The sequence below is a fragment of the Artibeus jamaicensis genome, unplaced genomic scaffold (assembly GCF_021234435.1).
Source record: "Artibeus jamaicensis isolate MK-2021 breed Jamaican fruit bat unplaced genomic scaffold, CSHL_Jam_final contig_793, whole genome shotgun sequence".
NCBI lineage: Eukaryota > Metazoa > Chordata > Mammalia > Chiroptera > Phyllostomidae > Artibeus > Artibeus jamaicensis.
This window is the reverse complement of record NW_026521975.1, coordinates 1,455,787-1,469,945: the sequence shown is the minus strand read 5'-3', so window position 1 is coordinate 1,469,945 and position 14,159 is coordinate 1,455,787. Positions and strand designations below refer to the sequence as shown.

The 14,159-nt window shown below is 40.5% G+C and overlaps 1 pseudogene; it reads right to left on the bottom strand.

Annotated features, from left to right (window-relative positions):
* Positions 1 to 12,600: 12,600 nt before the first annotated feature.
* Positions 12,601 to 13,896, bottom strand: LOC119037396 (tubulin beta chain-like; annotated as a pseudogene).
* Between the last annotated feature and the right edge of the window lie 263 nt (positions 13,897 to 14,159).

The following is a 14,159-nucleotide window of genomic DNA, read 5'->3' as shown; positions in this document are numbered from 1 at the left end:
AAAGATTTCCTGATAAACCTGTGAAATCTGCTCTGCTAAGAGTGCTTTCATTCATATGTTAGGGGTTCAAGCAGGAAACCCTAAAACTCTGTTCCTGACAGACTGACTCATAGTAAGCCCTCAGATTTCTTTGAAATGTTATCTACTGTCTGATACTTGCCACCCTGTATTCCTGTGTATTACAACCCAATAAAAGCCCTGGAGGAGGGGGCTCAAGGCCTTTTTCTCCTCAGAGAAACTGGCCACTGCTGGACTTTTTTCCCTGAGAAACTGGCCACTGCTCACTTCTCCTCCCCAAGCAGATCATATCATGTCTAAGTTATATTTAATCTCATCCATGGCACACAGAGGGACTTGCGAGGAAAGTTGACCCCACACTTGTCTCACAATTACATACTTTTAAAAAATTTCAGTATATTTTGCAGAAAGTTTTATCAGCTATTGCCAAAAGATATTTTCCTTTGACCCTTTCAACAACTTCACCTGTCCTTTACCCATCTTAGCTGATAGATAAGCAGAAACTCTTACCCATTTTCAGAATGAAACAGGAACAACTTGGCTAGGGTGTGGGCCTTCTCTGCGCAGAAAGTACACTGTGTACACTTCAGATCAAGGTGACAGTAGACAGAAGGGAGACTGAGGGTACATTGCCAAGCAGATTATCCAAGTTTAGAGTCCTGCTTCCAACAGCTGGGATTCCAGTGCCTATGCCAGTAAATATTCAGCAACCTGAATCCTGTTACACCACTGGTCCCCTCTGAGTTAAGAAAACATTTACAATGAGCAAGACATTCTAAAGAAGCCTCATGAGACTGTTTTGAAAGGGAGGTGATCATGAGCACACTACAAAACCTATTCCAGAAAAGTAAAGAACACAATGAGTGTTCTTTAACTGGAACTTCAAATGGTGCCTGAGTTTTCCATAAGGCAGAAAGCTAGAGAATAGAATAATAAGAGGAGTGATACAGTATTTTGACATTACCATGCAGAGTTTTCTTCATTTTTTCTTCATCTTCTTACTTTCCAAAGAGTTGACTCTGAGCTAGGGCTCCGTTGAAGGGGTAGGGCGGGGTGGAGAATGAGAACTGCCTGATAGACATGTTTTCTCTTGGCTATGTTTTCAAAAGCCTATGCTCAAAAGGAGTGGGTTCATGCTTGTAGGAGAAAACACACTTTGGAGAAGTAGGAGTGTGTGAATCCCACTGCCCCCAACCCAAGCCCAGTAGAGTCTCCCTGAGCTGAGGAGAGGAGAGAAAGTTATACAGGGGCTCTGGACTCTGCCTTTGAGTAACTTCTCTAGAAAGATGTCTCTACTCTGGGGGGAAGGCTACCTAGTATGTCTGCATGTCTAGCAGGCATCCCAGAGTGGCTCAGAAGTAGCGGGGGTGCTGCAATCAGCAGCAGTGGCGTCTGGGAGCCAATGGCCCATGGCCTGGGTATACCCTGCTCTGGTGCTTTAGAGCTGTGCCAGAACCAGAGCCTCATGGAAGAGGCCAGGAGCAGGGAAGGAAACGCTGGGAATGCCTGGGATTGAGGAACTGGAAGTTACATCTCATGAAAGAAACATTAAAGCTATATTTCTCTCACTTACAAGTTTTCAGTGAGTTTTATACCTACCAAACTGCTGCTTCCCAAGTAATACCTGTAACCTCCCACCGCCATCCCAATCCCAAGGCTGATTGCTAATATACCATATATTAGCTTTGACTCTTAGAGACATTCTATTAAATGGCATCACACTATCTGTTCTCTTTTACATCTGGCATCTTTTCCACAGCTCAGTGCTGAGTTTTCTCTCATTGTTACATGTATTAGAACTTCATGTTGTTCACTGCCAAGTAGAATTCTATTGCATTAATACACACTTGGTTTGCTCTTTCTGTCTATGCTCATTTGATCTGTTTCCTGTTTTTGGCTTTAAAGAATAAAATGGCTATGAAGATTTGTGTACATGTCTTTTGTTTAAAAATTACAACTTTAAGTCATATATCAAAAAAGAAATCCCAATGAATGAGGAAGAAAGAAAAACAGAATTGAATTATATTGAAAGCATTACATAAAACTTGTAGTAATGCAATAAAAAGAGTGCTTTGAAGAAAATTGATAGCCTTATATGCTATAATTTATAAGCATAAAAGAAGGTTACAGGCTAAAAAACTGAATGGTTAGGGATTTAGTACTGGCCATGAGGGAATAACAAGTAACTTCTGCTAAAAACAACTATAACCCTGTACAAAATCTGTGAAGTGACCATTTTTAGGAAACGGACGTCAGGCAGCACAAGGGGAGCTCGACAGTGATGCTGGTTTCTGCCTAGGGCGCCTTCCAAACTGCAACAATGAGAAGTGGGGCCCAAACAGAAACCAGTCTGTGGCAAGGCACAAGGCACAAGACACAGAGGTCAGAGTCAGTGCTGCTGAGCAGCTGGGGTCTGTGAGGAGGGCCACTGGAAGATGGGAACTGCATGAATAAAGAGCCTCAGAAAACTGTAGTGAAATCCTCTTGATGTTCTGGTCCGAGTGAGACTGAGGTCTGGCAGATGAAGGCTACTTGGGTGGCGGTTCTAGCGGTGGTTCTGGAATGTGGGGAGACATTGGAATTCTGAGCTGGTACTTAATAGTTTTTAACCACCTGTAGTAATTTTATACAGACACTACTTGTTAGGATTTACTTAAATATTTACTATTTTTTGTCTGCCATTTTGTCTTGCATCCTCCAACTAGAACCATTTTTGGTTCTTTTTTTTTAATGTATGTTAACATAAAAGTTCTTGAGACAAGTCTTTTGTTAATAGACTCTTCTGTTTTGTAAATTCATGAATACTTTATTTTGCTCTTGTTCCTGCATTACGGTTTTATGGAATGCTGGATTACAGGCTGACTGAATTTCCCTCCACACTTTGTAGTTGTGAATGGTTTTAAGTTCCATCTATGTGGTGGAGAAGTCTGGTCTTTCTCCTTTGCTCTTTTGCAGCTCCTCCACAATGTTTCCAGGCAGCACTTATTTTTAGTATCTTGCTTAAGATGTACTGTGCTTTCTGGGGCCTCCTGAATTCATGTGTTTTTTTGTTTTGTCAGATTTGTAGGCACTATCATTTAAAGTATTTCCACTCCTCAATTTTCTCCCCCTGAGACATCAATTATTCATATATTAAATCTTTTCATTTAATCATCTTTATCTCTTAAACTCTCATATTTTTCTTCTTGTTATTTTCTTCAGCAAGTATTGGTTAAATTCTTTTTTGTTGTTGCTGCGATCTTAAAGGACAATTATTTATTATCCCCCAAATTTTAACTTATTTATTCTATTTTTTTACACATGAATAGCTTGAGCACCACCAAACTGCTTTGCCTTTCAGTTTTCCAACAGCAATCTATTTTAGAATGTTACCCTGACATTCTGATGCATTGTTAAGGCAGAACATGTTGAGTATATTTGGAAGCATATTATACACCAAAATTGCATGCATTTTATCTTTTATCTACATGATTTTTAGTTTGTTTTTTTAGTCATTTTAAGCATTTTCAAGTTATGAAATTTAACAGGAATTTCTGGTAATAGCTGGCACTTAAAACACTCCTTTATTATGCACCATATTAAATACTTTGCCTAGTACAAATTTACATATCACAAATCACAGAGCTTATATCATTATCTCCTCTCTTCACCCATCTCCTTTGTTTTTTTTTATTTAATTATTTTCCTAGTACAGTTTTCTGCCTTTTACTTCCATTCTGGCCCACCCCCCACAACCCCCGTGCTCCCACCTCCCTCCCATTTCCACCCCCCTTAGCTGTTGTCCATGTGTCCTTTATACTAGTTCCTTTAAATCCCTCCCCTTTTCCCCTGAAATTCCCTCCCCTCTCCCCTCTGGTCACTGTCCCCCTGTTCTCTATTTCAGTATCTTTGTTTTTATTTTGCTTGCTTGTTTGTTTTATTGTTTAGCTTCCTGTAAAAGGTGAGATCATATGGTATTTGTCTTTCACCACCTGGATCATTTCACTCAGCATAATGCTTTCCAGTTCCATCCGTGCTGTTGCAAAGGGTAGGAGCTCCTTCTTTCTGCTGCATAGAATTTCATTGTGTATGTGTACCACAATTTTTTGATCCATTCATTTACTGATGGTCACCTAGGTTGCTTCCACCTCTTGTCTATTGTAAATTGTGCTGCTATGAACATTGGGGTGCATAGGTTCTTTTGGATTGGTGTTTTAGGGTTCTTGGGATATAATCCCAGCAGTGGAATTGCTGGGTCAAAAGGCAGTTCCATTTTTAGTTTTCTGAGAAAATTCCATACTGTTTTCCATAATGGTTGTACCAGACTGCAATCCCACCAACAGTGAACTAGGGCCCCCTTTTCCCCACAACCTCTCCAGACATTTGTTGTTTGTTGCTTAAATTCTTTAGATATATCTGTTTATCTAAACTGCTGTTTAACTCAACCATTGTGTTTCGACATCAATTACATTATTTATTTTCAGAATTTTTGTTTCATGCTCTTTTCAAGTTTCTCTATTCATTCCTGATACCCTTTATTATAGTTGTGTCCTTTATATGGTTATACAGGTCACAGAAACTATTCAGCATCCTGCATCTGATTGCTCTAGCATCTACAGATGTAGAACCACAAAGTGGCTGCTTATTGATTCAGTAATTCCCACTCATAGTTTGTCTTCTCATGTAAGTGGTAATTACTCTTCCTAAGATCATGCTTGATTTTAGTCCTTTAGGTCAAAGAAGAGAACCCTGATTGATTCACATGGGAGATTGTTTCCTCTCCTGACTTCTGGCTTCCCACTATCCCAATGCCCCTTTTGAGAGGAGACATAGTAATTCTTCTTCAAGGTGATCTGTTGACATTAATTCAACAAATATTTATTAGCACCCATTGTGTGCCTGGTACAGTTCTAGGTGCTTAGGAAGTAAGTAACATTAAAAAATACCATAGGCTAATTGTTAAGAAGTGCTTTGGAAAAAAATTAAAGCAGTATAGGAGGAATGAGTGTGTTTAGGGTATTTGGGAAAATTTTTTGCAGTTTTTAATGGTGTGGCAAGGAAACCGTTCCTGAAAAGATGCCATCTAAGCAAAGACCTCAGTGGAGTGAGGGAGCCAGGCATATGGATACCCGAGGGATGAGCATTCTGGGTGGGAATAACAGCAGATGCTAAGACCTTGAGATGGAAAATGCCTGTTGTGTTCAAAGAACCACAGAGAGATCAACGAGGCTACAGGGAATAAGAGAGAAGGTAGAGGGTGAGGTCAGAGAGGAAGGAATACCAAATTCCTAGGGGTTGGTAAGCTGCTGTAAGAATTTAGGCTTTTACTTTGCATAATATGTAAAGACATTGTGGTTTTGAGCAGGATGGTGACATGATCTGACTTAGGCTCTAACAGGATTACTCTGGGTTCTGTGTTGAGAATAGATTTTAGAAAGAGCAAAGGAGTGAAGCAGGCAGGTCAGTTAGAAGGCCACTGTGATAACCCAGGTGAAAGAATGCTGTTGTTGATCAGAGTGACAGTGGTGGAGCATATAGGAAACAACCACAATCTGGGCTAGTCTGAAGGCTGAGCCAGCAAGATTTGTTGCTATACTGGATGTGAGATGGGAGGGAAATGAGGATCCAAAGGGAGATGTGAAGGTCTGAACACTAGGCAGGATGGAGTTGACATTCTTCAGAACAAAAAGTCTGTGCAGGAGCAGAAATTGTTGTGGGGGAGAAAGATAAACTCTGAACATGGTAAGTTTGAGATATTTATTTGGATTCTAAATGGAGATGACCAGTAATTAACCAGATATATGAATCTGAAATTCAGGAAGAGGTGGGCTGGAAATATGAACTGGGAGTCCCATGAGACTGGATGGAAATACATTGAGACTGAATGTAGCTAGAGGGGGAAAAAAGAGATGTAAGGACCAAATTCTTGCACTCTCCAACATTAAGAGGTTGGGAAGATAAGCAGGAGGAGCTAAAGTAGACTGAGACTCACAGCAATAATAAGTAAGAGGAAAACCCTGAGAAACACAGGAAATGTGTGGCTCACACAGGACACAGCAATTGGCTGGGAGACAATGAGGTCTGAGATTTAACCTGATTGAAGTGCATTCAAGAGGAAATAGGAGAAGAGGAACTGCACAATGAGTTTAGGTCATTTTAAAAACTTGCTGTCCTTCAAAGAGGATCAGAGAAATAAGCAGTCTAGTGGGAAATAGGAGTCAGGGAGTTCTACTTTTTAAGTAGGATGAAATAATTGTACTTTGTATGTTTATGAGAAAGATCCAGTAGAAAAGGAAGGCAAGAGACAGAAGGGAGAATTTCTGAAGTGATATCATTGAGTAAAGAAGATATTAGCTTCTGGGCCTAGGGAAGAGCCATGGCCAGGGACAGAGACAGTTCATTCATAGCCAACAAGAGGATGGTATGCCCATAAAAACAGGTGTTGAAATACGTGGTGATAAAAACTTGTGGAAGTTTGCCTCTGACTTCTTAGAGGAAAAGCAGCCTCCAGAGGAAGAATTGCTCTGCTTTCACCAGTTTTAACCACTATTAACTGTGTAAACATTTGTACTCATCAGTCACATCAAGAGGGAACCTTCTAAACGAATTCTTTTTTTTTCTTGCTATTATGAGCTTCTGTTTTTAAATATATTTTATTGATTATGCTATTAGAGTTGTCCCATTTCCCCCCTTTATTCCCCTCCCTCCTCCACTCTTCTTCCATAGGCATCCCTCCACCCCCAAGTTCATGTCCATGGGTCATACATATGAGTTATTTGGCTTTTCCGTTTCCCATACTATTCTTAACCTCCCTTGTATATTTTGTACCTACCAATTATGCTTCTTATTCCTTGTATTCTTTCCCCATTCTCCTCCCTCTCCATCCCCCCTGATAACCCTCCATGTGATCTTCATTTCTCCTGCTCTCTTCCTCTTTTAGTTGTTTGTTAAGTTTGCTTTTGTTTTTTTTTTTGAGAAGGGTTCAGTTGTTGATAGTTGTGAGTTTGTTGTCATTTTATTGTTCATATTTTATCTTCTTTTTCTTAGGTAAGTCCCTTTACCATTTCATATAATAAGGTCTTGGTGATGATGAACTATTTTAACTTGACCTTATCTGGGAAGCACTTTATCTTTCCTTCTATTCTAATTGATAGCTTTACCCGATAGAGTATTCTTGGTTGTATATTCTTGCCTTTCATAACTTCAAATACTTCTTTCCAGATCATTCTTGCCTGCAAGGTTTCTTTTGGGACATCATCTGATAGTCTAATGGGAACTCCTTTGAGAGTAACTGTCTGTCTTCCTCTTGCTGCTTTTAAGATTCTCTCCTTATCTTTAATCTTGGGTAATGTAATTATGATGTGTCTTGGTATATGCTTCCTTGGGTCCAACTTCTTTGGGGCTCTCTGAGCTTTCTGGACTTCCTGGAAGTCTATTTCCTTTACCAGATTGGGGGAGTTCTCCTTCATTATGTTTTCAAATAAGTTTTCCATTTCTTGCTCTTCCTCTTCTCCTTCTGGTACCCCTATGATTCGCATGTTGAAGGGTTTAAAGTTGTCCTAGAGGTTCCTAAGTTTCCCCTCATTGTTTTGAATATCTGTTTCTTCATTCTGTTTTGGTTGGATGTTTATTTCTTCCTTTTGTTCCAAACCATTGATCTGAGTGTCAGTTTTCTTTGTGTCACTGCTGGTTCCCTGTACATTTTTCTTTATTTCACTTTTCACAGCCTTCACTATTTCCTCTATTTTGCAATCATACTCAACCACTTCTGTGAACATCCCGATAGCCATTGTTTTGAACTGTGCATCTGATGGATTGGCTATCTCTTCATCACTTAGTTGTATTTTTTCTGGAGCTTTGATCTGTTCTTTCATTTGGGCCCTTTTTTTTGCCTCTGGGCATACCCTGGTAAGTGGTGGAGCCTTAAGTATTCACCAGGCCAGGGCAACCCACATTGCTGCATTGTGGTCCTATTGCAGGGGGGAGGGTCCGAGAGGGAACAGTGGTGCTTGCTCTGCTCTCAGCTGGCTTTCAGTCACTTCCTCTGCTACCCACAAACAAATTGGACTTTTTTGGTGCTGATTTCCAAGTGGGTGGATCTGTGTACATTTTAGGACCCTGTGGGTTTCTCCAGTGAATTCTCCTGTGAGGCTGGGAGTTTCTTCTGCCACCAAAACCCCTATGTTATTTTCAGTCATGCATTTGAGACTCTGTTTTTCCATGTTGGAACTCTGGGTTGGATGGTCTGTCTCAGTTCCCATTTGTTCCTCTCAGTTTATCTGTATGCCAATATGGGACCACCTGGTCCTCCAGCTGCTACCTCACCCAGTTGGCCAGCTGCTGCCTTGTCATCAGAGGTCTTCAAGTTGCCCCCTTGCTGAAAGAGAAGATATCCAAGTCTTCTCTGCCCTACCTCCCCATCTCCACCCCTTCTACCAGTCTGGATGAATGTTTCTTTAACTTCTTGGTTGTCAGACTTCCATACAGTTTGATTTTCTGGCAGTTCTCATTGTTTTTTGTTGTTGTTGTTGTTGTTGTTGTTTTTAAATTTATTGTTGTCTTTCTTTTAGTTTTGCGAGGAGGCATAGTGTATCTACCTATGCCTTCATCTTGGCTGGAAGTTAAGGTCGTTCTGTTAATGCCAGAAACTTTTTATTTTTATGATTTTATTTATTTATTGTTAGAGAGAGAGGAAGGGAGGGAGAAAGAAAGGAAGAGAAATATTGACATGTGAGATATACATTGATTAGTTCCCTTTCCCATGCCCCAAGTGGGGACCTGGCCCACAACCCAGGCATGTGACCTAACTGGGAATTAAATGAGCAACCTTTTGGCTTGCAGGCCAGCCTCAATCCACTGAGCCACACCAGCCAGGGCAGGAACTCTTGAACTAGATGTAGACACGTCTGCTGACTAGGAGAAGATACCAGCTCTGAGAAAACACAGAGAGCATGGACAGGAGTTTGAGTAGCTGAAGCCAGTGGTGGAGAAGATAGTGAATGGGTGCTGTGACCTCATTAGGAAACTCAGAGGAAACTGAAGAAGTACTAGGTGATATTTATTGTGTCTCTAAGACTTGGTGAGAAGCAAGATTAATGAGCTGGTCATAAATAGTAATGCTTCTTTTCTTTTAAATAAAACTTTAGTGTGCTACTTCACCATCAGTATGTTTGCAAGAATGTTTCATATGACTAGAATGTACTAGTGTGTAATGTTTTTACTCAGTTGAACTCTCTGGGTTAGGCTTGATCTAAAAGCAGCAATATTCTTTAAAAGGTCATTTAAGATATTTAGAGTACTGTGGAATCTCCAATAAAAATGAGATATAGGATTATAATCTGCTGTTAAAATAAGTACAGAGAAGTTTAATCAACATTAATACATTAAAAAATTCTAATTCATGCTTTTTCTCATGTACTATTTTATTTCAGGTTGTACTGATGCTTCAGAGATTGAATATTTCCCTTTGGAAGATAGACATGAATAATTATTTCTACCCTTGTTTCCCCCATCTCATCCATTTTACCAGTCCTCATATCTACCACAGGGTCTGAAAATGGTAGGGTATATATATATATATATATATATATTTTTAATACTATATATAATATATATTATACTATATACTATATACTATATTATATATATATAATGAGCCCACTTTATGTTTTCAGTGTTTGTTTCTTTTCTTTATTTTTCTGCTTTGTTACAATATATCATTTATTGAATCCAGTTAAATCAAAGGTCTTTAAGATTGTAGTTATAAGATCAACATAAAATCAAAGTCTGATTCTACTAGCAGAGTAAGTGAAGAACCAAAGTCCAGGTCAATCCTCATGGTTCCAGTGATGCACAGACTGACAGTGCATTTGTGACAGACAGGCAGTCTAGGGAAGTCTAGGGCACTGGTGATTTGAGCCTGCATTATTTACATTGGTGTGAGATGGTTTCCAAAGACTTAATTTTGTTCTCTCAGTAGGTTGCTTTATTCAAATAAAATTTTAAATCTAACTTTTTTGAACTAGAAGAATATCTAGGTAGGTGGAGACACTGACCACTTGACAGTGCTGCCCATTAGTGTTGACTTCCACTGGGATTCACCTATTCTAGTTCCCAGTGATGCAATATCTCTGGGGGCTTAGATGCGTATGTTTTTTTTCTATAATTCTCTACCCCATTTCCTTGATTAGTCAGGGTGCAGTTGAGATAACTACTGTTTTAAAAAAGCATTCCTAGCCCTGGCTGGTGTGGCTCAGTGGATTGATCACTGGCCTGCAAACCATAGGGTCACCAGTTCAATTCCTAGTCAGGGCACATGCTTGGGTTGCAGGCCAAGTCCTTAGTAGGGATGCACAAGAGGCAAAACCACACATTAATATTTCTCTCCTTCTCTTTCTTCTTCCCTTCCCCCTCTATCTAAAAGTAAATAAATAGAATATTTAAAAAACAAAAAGCATTCCTAAGTAATATAACTTAAAGAAAATAATCACAAGTTACTTGAAGCATAAATTTGGTTCACTTTCTCAGTGCATGTTTCTGCTTCTACGATACTAGATTACTGGCTCTGATTTCTTGGTCTGTGACATAAGAACCTTCAAGAGTATGACCTTCCAAAAAAACCCAGTGAGAATACCAACAAAAATTGTCCAAATCAACTTTTTTTACATCTCTGGAAAATAACAAAAGAATTGCAAAAATCTCAGGAGCACAACTGTATTTCAAATAAATGACTGGATTTTGGCAGCAAGGTTTATGTTTTTCAACTTGTCCTCTTCCCAATAACCTTTCCCAAGCCTGGTAGTAGCCTTAAAAACCAGCAGCTTTGCAAGTATGGTGACTATAAAAACTATCAGTCCAGGAGCCACTGGAGGACCCAGAATAGGTTTGGAACCCTCCAAAAGCCTCATCTCTGGAGAACTGTTACCCTTGACCCATATAGCAGTTCCTTTCAAAGATATATTGTCAGGGATTGTCTTTTTAATCTGACTCTAAGATGGCTGTGTGCAAACAGCCTTATCCCTAAGAGTTTATAAAAAAATAGGTAGCAGTACTTAACAGCACAGCTGCCCACGGGAAAAATATCAGCTGGGAGTAAAAAGGGCTAAGAAACTTAAAAGGAAATATTGGAGACTGACATGTACATAGGGAATATTTAAAAACTTGGACAATACTGCCAGGGATCTAAATGTGCACATGTGCTGATCCTGGGAATGGTATGAAAAGGCCCTCACCTCCAGCCTCCAGCAGAATTTGAAGCTTTGTGTGGGCAGTAAGGGAAGGCTAGGCAGAGTTGGGACCTGCTTGCTGGAGTGTCAAGGACATGTCCACACACACAGGAAGAGCTTCATAGCAAAGGCATATCGAGGTATGGGTCAAAGTATTGAAGGTGGTCTCTATCCAGTTATTACCAGAAAACCAAGCTGATTTTCAACACTATTATATTATATTACTTAAAAAATTTAGTTTTTCACAGAATTGTATAAGACATGCAAAATATGAAGGACAGTAATGCTCAGATAGGAAGAAAACTCTCAAGAGAAGATTTCCCTGGCAAAGTCCAGGTATTTAAATTAATTGAAAAAGATTTTTTTCAATTCCTATTTAGTTTTGGCTCTTGGGGCCATATCATTTTTTCAGTATGATAAAAAGCAAGTTCAAGGCAAAACAGAAATTTGAAGTGTAGGTTAGGCCAACATCAAGGATGTCAGGGGGGAAGGCAATAGCAAAAGAAATGAGATGTTGTCAAAAGACAAAATGTGTCCTGTCCACTCCCCCTCAGGGAATGACTCCAACATTTTGGTGGCAGTATATACCTTTTCACACACATACCAGACTGCTGTTCCTTTTTGGGTAAGAAAAGGTCGAGATGGGAAGGGCCTTTCTGGAGGTGTAGAGACCAAGACTGGTCAGCCTCCCCACTTTACCTCTTCCTTTATCCAGAGAAAGCAAGTTATTCAATATGAGAGGTAAAGTGAAAGAAAAGAGGATCCCATTTGATAGAGTGAAGCTGACCCCTGCAAAGGAAACAACTCAGGACAGAGCTTCAGAGAGACTGAAAACTGGGGTAATACTGTTCATACCTTCCCCATAGCTGAGGGTGAACAGGGAAAAATACCTGGAAACTAGAACAGCCCAAATCCATTCTCCAAAACTCTTCTAGAATGGGAAACCCTACCTATTCCTTGTAGGGACTTCTACCTGCTAGAGTTAGCATCATTCTCTTTCCCCTTGGCTACCACATGGGCTTAGGATGGTGTTTTCAGCACACAGTCTTAAATGGGATCTGGATGAGACCCAGCTTCTAGGACAATTATCTTGAAAACAGAGTGGGGAATGTTAACTGGACAGATGGGAGGAATGAGCACTAGAAGAAAATGCAAGATTACTCTAAAATAGCCCAGAAAATATAGATTTCCCAGGGTGAAAAGAGAGAGGAGACATTCAACAAGCAACAACTATTTATTGAGTGCTTCCTATATGTGAGGCACTGTTCTAGAACACCCCTTAAAGAAAAAAAGGCAGATGAAAATTCTGAGGGGAAGTAAAGGAGATATTGAGGAAGAAGGCTCGGGGAACTGAAAAGCCTGAGTGATAGATTTGCCTTTAAGCCTCCTCACCAAAATCCTCCTCCTCTTCTATGGTGGGGTCCTGAGACTGCTGGTACTCAGAGATGAGGCCATTCATGTTGCTCTCAGCCTTGATGAACTGCATCTCATCTATGCCTTTGCCCATGTTACCAGTGTATAAATGCCTTCTGGTGGAACATGGCTGTGAACTGCTCTGAGATGTGCTTGAATAGCTCCTGTATGTTCATGCTGTTGCCAGTGAAGGTGACTGCCATCTTCAGGTCACTGGGTGGGATGCCACAGACAGCCATATTGACATTGTTGGGGATCTACTTCACAAAGAAGCTGCTGTTCTTATTTTGCACATTGAGCATCTGCTCACCCACCTCCTCCATGGAAGACAGCAGCCATGGTGAGGTACTGACCACGGCAGGGGTCATAAGCAGCCATCATGTTCTTGGCATCAAATGGGTGAGTTTGGGTACAATGAGGGCCTGATACTGCTGGCTTCCACAGCTGGTTGGAGGGGCAAAGCCGGGCATGAGGGAGTGCAGATGTGGGAAAGGGACTGTGTTGACTGCTAGCTTTCAGAGGTCAGCACTGAGCTGGCCAGGGAAGCATAGGCAGTAATACCACTTTGGTGGCTGAGATAAAGTGATTCAGATCCCCATAGATTGGCACAGTCCGCTTGAGGGTGTGAAAGCAGATATCTGTCATAAACTGTCTCATTATAAAAGCAGCAGGTCTCATCAATATTCTCTACCAACTGATGGATAGAGATGGTGGTGTTGTAGGCCTCAACCATGGTGTCAGACACTGTGGGTGAAGGTACCACACTGAAGGTGTTCATGATGCAGTCAGGATACTCTTCACTGATCTTGCTGATAAGCAAAGTGCCCATTCCAAAGCCTGTGCTTGAGCACAGTGAGTGGGTCAGCTGGAAGCTCTGAAGGCAATCACAGCTTTCTGCCTCCTTCTGCACCACATTCAGGACTGAGTCAATCACCTTGGTCTCCTTTGTATTGTGGCCCTTGACCCAGTTGTTGCCTGACCCAGACTGACAAAGTTGTCTGGTCTGAAGATCTGTCCAAAAGGACCTAAGCAAACAAAGTCCATGTTACCAGGTTCTAGATCCACCAAGACAACACGAGGAACATATTTTCTACCTGTGGCTTCATTGTAATACACATAGATGTGATCCAGCTGCAGGTGGCTGTCCCTGTGGTAAGTGCCAATAGGGTTGATGCCAAGTTCATTATTGATCACCTTCCAGAACTTGTCAACAATCTGATTGCCACAAATGGCCCACCTGGATGTGCACAATTTCTCTCATGCTTCAAATTAAAAATTTTGCTCACCTCAAAAAAATCAGGCAATAAAATATGAATTTTTTTCTTTGCTGCAGATCACAGGCTGGTAGAATGGGGATGTGCCCCAGAGACTAAAGCAGCAAGGTCAGAACACAGTGGCAGGAAGGTTCTGAGAGTAGAACATTTTAAATCATCTATTATGAGTTTGTTCAAAGAACTAAAGGAAAATGTGCTTAAATAATTAAAGAAAATATAAAAATGATGTTTACCAAATAGAGAAGAACAA